This window comes from Phascolarctos cinereus, unplaced genomic scaffold (assembly GCF_003287225.1).
Source record: "Phascolarctos cinereus isolate Bilbo 61053 unplaced genomic scaffold, phaCin_HiC Scaffold_4;HRSCAF=312, whole genome shotgun sequence".
In the NCBI taxonomy this organism is placed as follows: Eukaryota; Metazoa; Chordata; class Mammalia; order Diprotodontia; family Phascolarctidae; genus Phascolarctos; species Phascolarctos cinereus.
Window position 1 is genome coordinate 200,991,747 of NW_027555847.1, and position 6,535 is coordinate 200,998,281.

Consider the following 6,535-nt stretch of genomic DNA (forward strand, 5'->3'; position numbering starts at 1 on the left):
TGTAAATAAGTATGTAGGCGGACAAAATATACCAACAAGATGGGAAAGCAACCTCAGAAAAAAAGGCAATTGGAGGGGAATGGGCAAAATTGGGAAAAAGCCTCCTGCAGAGGTGGGAATTGAGCAGTCTTCAAAGAAGTCAGGGAACCTGAGAAGTGAAAGTCAGGAGGGAGAATATTTCAGATATGCAAAGGAAGACTTGGGAGATAAGAGTGGAGTGTGTATGTGTGTGTGTGTGTGTGTGTGTGTGTGTGTGTGTGTGTGTGTGTAACAGCAAGAAAGCCAATGTTATTGCAACACTGAGTTCCTGGAGAGGATTAAAGTGTAAAACAACAAAAAAAGGAAAACTAGGAAAAAGCCAAGTTGTGAGGGGCTTTCAATGCAAAACAAAGGATTTTATGTTTGGTCCAGAAAAAAGAAAGATGATGTATATGATTGTGTGACCATTTCAAATGACTCAGTAATTGCCATTTTTATGAATGCAATATTATTGTTTTTATTAGGATCAAAATCCTTCTGTTGCTTGCTGGAAATCATTATGTATCAATCAATAAACATGTATTAAGCACTTATTGTGTGCCAGGTATTGTACTAGGCAATTGGGGACAAAAAAAGAAAACCCAACAAAACATGAAATAGTGTAATTTCTCAATGAGCTTCCACATTCCATTGGAAGAAACAACATGTGTGTGTGTGTGTGTGTGTGTGCATGTAACTTTTAAAAGTAAAGTATACTGAGTACTTTAAGGGTACTCTCAATATGATCACAATAATGACAGATTAATAATTTTCTATAAACCTCTAAACTTCAGAAAAATGTGCCAAATATACTTATAGTTAAATCCATAGGAAAAAAATAAAAGAAGCCAGAATACCAGGATAAAAATCCTTAAAATTAACACCTGAAAAATTTTATTCTTCAAATGCTCTGGCCACCTAGGTGGCTCAGTGGACAGAGTGCCAGGCTTGGAGTCAGGAAGACTCATTTTCCTGAGTTCAAATTTGGCCTCAGTCACTTCTAACTCTGTGACCCTGGGCAAGTCACTTCACCGTGTTTGCCTCAGTTTCTTCATCTGTAATGATCTGGAGAAGGAAAGGGTAAATGACTTCAGTATCTTTGCCAAGAAAACCCCAAAATGGAGTCTAGCACTCAACTAAAACCAACTGAACAACATCCTCCCTACAAGCTTCCATCCATGTACCCAGGGCAGGAGCATAAATTGTCTTGAAAGTTTATGCATAGGTTCATCAAGGAATCTATTGCCAGAGTACCCTTTCTTCCATAAGAAGTGTCAACCATTGCCCAACTAGGTGAAATTAAAGGGAGAAGATGGACTGAAAACAAGCCCACTTGAACTTTTTTTTCCCTCAGAAACGGCAGACACTGACTCTGTCCAGGCATGAGAAGGAAAAGAGAACAGAGGAACAAATTGGGATAGGATGCTGCACAGTTGCTTTAAAGAGAAGCTACCAGAACAATAGGAGACACTACATCCAGTGGGAGGCATAGATAGATTACAGAGAGATAGTCATTCAAGGCTAGGGTAGAGGTACATGGGTGAAGTTGCTTCAAGGAGCTGTCTCTCCCAATTGAAAAGTTAAGTCTTGTCCCAAGGTAAACTATATGAGGATTCTACAGAAAGAAAGAAAACTTTCAAGTCCTACCATATCAAAAATTGTGAGTTCTTTTTCCCTCATACATATGCCTCATTATTAGTGTTCTAAATTTAAGCCCACTCTTCCCAAGTACACTGTATGTTTTTCTGGGAGAGTGAACCTGATTGGTGGTGGTGGGGGGATATTTTGTAGTCCTTGTTATGTTATCTGTGTAAATATCTTTGCTAAGATCTAATTAAATCCATTAGCTGATCATTATCGGGAAGCACATCAGTAGAGGTTCTTGAGTTGTTGTAATAAAAAAGCAAACTCACAGGGTTATACCTAGAACCCAAGGTAGCATCTATTCTTTAGAGACTCAGTGCATGAGTGTGAGTATAAATTAAGGCATTATTCTGGAAGGGATGTTACATATTTCTGGAGTTTTGCTGAAATAATTGTCTCTCCTATCATTTTTTGTTCCCTATAAAGCACAAGCATATTTTTCAGGTTACAGTCTTCACAGTTATGTTGTCATTTGTAGTGTCCAGTTTTCATTCATTAGCCACATGATAGGTCTAAACAAGCTAAAATTACAGACCAAATCTAATAAGATTGAATCAAATAGACATGTTTAAAGTTCCCCATTGGTTAGAAAGCAAAAATTATTCAACATGAATATTTTTAGCCAGCAACAAATATTTTTGATGATTGCTACTCAAAATATGTTTGAAAATCTGCTGCTTTCCTTTACACTTTTTTTCATTGCAGAATTTCTCTTGAGATTCTTGACCTTTTGCTCCTCCAATGAATTTTGTTACTATATTTCTAGATGTATAAAAGTAACCTTTTGGTAGTTTGCTTCATATGAAACTGATCCCACAGATCAATTGAGGTAGATAGCATTATAACTTTTATTTTATTGTCATAACCTTATCATGAATACTCAATGTGTCTGCAGTTATTTACTTTACTTCCCTAAAGAGTGTTTCATAGTCATGTTGATATAATTCTTATGTATGTATGGCAGCCATACTTCAAAATATTTTATGCATTATTGTTATTTTAAACACAAATTCTTTTTTCTATCTCTTCTAATTGGATTTTTTTAGTAATATACAGAAAGGTGAATTGTTTTGTGGATTTCTTTTATAATTTGCAACTTAACTGCAGGCATACCTTATTTCAATTAATTTTAGGTGATTTTACTAGGGTTCTCTAAATATCATCTGTAAAAATGTATGATTGTGTATCCTCTTTGCTTATGCTTATTCCTCAAGTGTTATTACTGTAGTAAATATTAGTGGTAATAATTAGTGGTAAGAAGCAATACTTATTTTGTTTACCCTGGAAAGGGTGCTAGTTTCTCTCTTGATTTTAGACACATATTATTTACAATATTAATTGTCAGTTTTTCCTATATGTTAATATAAATGACTGTGTTTTTTTCTCAAAGGTGTTTTTTTTATATAATCATGTGATTTATACTGTTTTGTCATAAATATGGAATATTATGTTTATGGGTTCCTTCATATTGAAGCAACCCTGGATTCCAAGTATAAGTTCAACTAGGTCATAGTGTCTCATCTTTTAAATCTTTTGCAATAGAGTTTCTTAAAATTTTGTTCAGAATTTTTCCCACTAATCTTCATGAGGGATTTAGAGTTTTCTTTCTCTGCTTTATTCCTCCCTAATTTACTATCAGAATCATATTTGTCTTAAAGGATTTATTAGGATCCCTTCTTTCCCAATTTTTGCAAACAATTTACATAGTATCAGAATTATCATCATTAACTGATTGACAGAATTTAATTGTAAGTCTATCGTATCCTAGAGTTCCACTACAACCCTCCAGGACTTCCTTTATTTCTTTTATCTGCTAATCTGGGTATTTAAATTTTTTGTAAATATTCATCCATTTAATTTATTAGTTTTATTAGCATATATTTGGGCAAAATAATTTATAATAATTTTCTTTATTTCCTTTTTTTTTGTTGTGAATTTTCCATCTTCATTTATAACTGGAAATTGGGGTTTTCTTTTTAATTTTGACAAATTAGCTAAATTTAACCTATCCTTTAAAAAAAAAACTCCTGCTTTTCTTGTGCCAAGCTCCTCATAGTACCCTGTCTTTAGAGCCACTGGTCTCAGCACTTCCTTGAATAAGCCTTCTTATCCACAACCACTCTAAATGCCTAAGGAAGTACAGCATGGAGAAGGTGGAGACCTTTGCCTTCCAGGCAGAAATTGCCCAGCTTATGCCCTTGATTATCAACACCTTTTATTCTAAAAAGGAAATCTTCCTTTGAGAAATCATTTCCAATGCCTCTGATGCTCTGGGCAATATCTGTTATAAGAGTCTGATGGATCCTTCCAAATTGGACAGTGGTAAAGAGCTGAAGATTGACATCATCCCCAACCTTCAGGAGCATACTCTGACTGGTGGACACTGGCATTAGCATTACAAAAGCTGATTTGATCAATAACTTGGGAACCATTGCCAAGTCTGGCACCAAAGCTTTCATGGAGGCTTTGCAGGCTGGAGCAGACATCTCTATGACTGGTAAGTTTGGTGTGGGTTTCTATTCTGCTTACTTGGCGGCAGAGAAGGTAGTTGTCATCACCAAGCACAATGATGATGAACAGTATGCCTGGGAGTCTTCTGCAGGTGGCTCTTTCACAGTCTGTACTAACCATGGTGAGCCTGTTGGTATGGGTACCAAGGTGATCTTATATATGAAAGAAGATCAGCCAGAGTATGTGGAAGAGAGGTGGGTCAAGAAGGTTGTAAAGAAGCACTTTCAGTTCATTGGCTATCCCATCACACTTTATTTGGAGAAAGAATGAGAGAAGGAAATCAGTGATGATGAGACAGAGGAAGACAAAGAGAAAGAAAAGGAAGAGCCAGCTAAAGATGAGAAGAAACACAAGACTGAAGATGTAGGATCTGCTGAAGAAGATGAAGGCAAGGACAAGAAGAAGAAAACCAAGAAGATCAAGGAGAAATACATCGATCAGGAAGAGCTAAGCAAGACTAAGCCCATCTGGCCACATAACCCTGATGACATCAGCCAAGAGGAATATGGTGAGTTTTAGAAGGGCCTCATCAATGATTCAGAAGATCACTTGGCAGTAAAGCACTTCTTTGTCAAAGGTCAGCTGGAATTCAGAGCTCTGCTCTTTATCCCCTGCCAGGCTCCTTTTGATCTCTTTGAAAACAAAAAGAAGAAGAACAACATTAAACTGTCTGTATGGAGTGTGGTCATCATGGACAGTTGTGATGAGCTTATTCCTGAGTATCTTAATTTTATCCAAGGTGTGGTGGACTCTGAGGTTCTGCCCCTCAGCATTTCTAGAAAGATGCTGCAGCAGAGTAAAATCTTGGTCATCCATAATAAGTCAAAAAGTGTCTAGAGCTCTTCTCTGAACTGACAGAAGACAAAGATAGTTTTTAAAAAATTCTATGAGGCCTTTTCAAAAAACCTGAAGCTTGGAATCCATGAACACTCAACAAACAGGTGCCATCTATCTGAACTGTTATGTTATCACACATCTCAGTCAGGAGATGAGATGATTTCCTTGTCTGAATATGTGTCTAGAATGAAGGAAACCCAGAAATGCATCTACTCTATCACTGGGGAGAGCAAAGAAGAAGGAGACAACTCTGCTTTTGTGGAATCGGTTCAGAAACATGGTTTTGAAATAGTGGACATGACAGAGCCCATTGGTGAGTACTGCATGCAGCAGCTAAAGGAATTTGATGGGAAGACCCTTGACTAAGGAAGGGTTAGAATTTCCAGAGGATGAAGGAAAAAAGAAAAAAAATGGAGAAGAACAAGGCAAAATTTGAGAACTTGTGCAAGCTAATGAAAGAAATTCTGAATAAGAATGTGACAATCTCCAATCAGCTGGTGTCTTCACCTAGTTGCACTGTGAGTAGGGCATATGGCTGGACAACCAACATGTAATGTAGCATGAAGGCACAGGCATTGGGAGACAACTCCATGATGGGTTACATGATGTCCAAGAAGCAGCTGGAAATAAACCCAGATCGCTCCATTGTGGAGACTCTCAGGCAGAAGGCTGAGACTGACAAGAATGACAAGGATGTGAAAGATCTAGTAGTGTTGTTGTTTGAGACAGCTCTGCTGTCTGCAGGCTTCTCCCTTAAAGATCTCCTCACTCAAAGATCTCACTCAAAACAAATTTACCACATGATTAAACTAGGTTTTGGTATTGATGAGGATGAGGTGACAACAGAAGAACCCAGTGCTGCTGTTCCTGATGAGATCCCACCACTTGAAGGAGATGAAGACGCATCCCATATGGAGGAGGTGTATTAGACAAACCTCTGAATCAATTAATTTTTTTTCAGTTTTCATATTGGTATTTTTGTGCTTTCATGAAGTTTTGAGGTTTTTTCCTACCTATTTAGTTGCACGTACATTCATTTTTTGATCCTTTAAAAAAAAAAAATGAAAGTGTTTAAATGTACAATTTTTCACTTCAGGAATGCTTTGGCAGCATCCACAAAGTTTTGACCAATAATCTTATTGTTCTCATTTTCTTTACTGTCTCAGTTTCCTTTTAAGTTTGATTCATTTTTTTAAATCCCCTTCATTGATTATAATATTTTGTTATGCTTTGGTCTTCAAAAGATGTTAAATATTTCTACTTTCCTATATTTGTTTATGGGACTTGTATATATTTAACACATGATCAATTTTATGTTAATTCATTAATTGACAGAGATCTATCATACCAAATTATATAAAATTCTATCCAGATCTTTAGCTACTTTCCTATGTATCTTTTTGTTACAGTTGTTCAGGTTTGAAAAGGGCACATAACAGTCTCAACCGTTATTGTTTTGCTATTTCTAATTTTATTTTTCTTTTAAGTACTTACATAACACAATGTTCAGTACACCTATATTAAG

The 6,535-nt window shown here is 36.3% G+C and overlaps 1 pseudogene; it reads left to right on the forward strand.

Annotated features, from left to right (window-relative positions):
• The first annotated feature begins 3,787 nt into the window (after nucleotides 1–3,787).
• On the forward strand, nucleotides 3,788–5,939 carry LOC110200829 (heat shock protein HSP 90-beta pseudogene; annotated as a pseudogene).
• The last annotated feature ends 596 nt before the right edge of the window (nucleotides 5,940–6,535 follow it).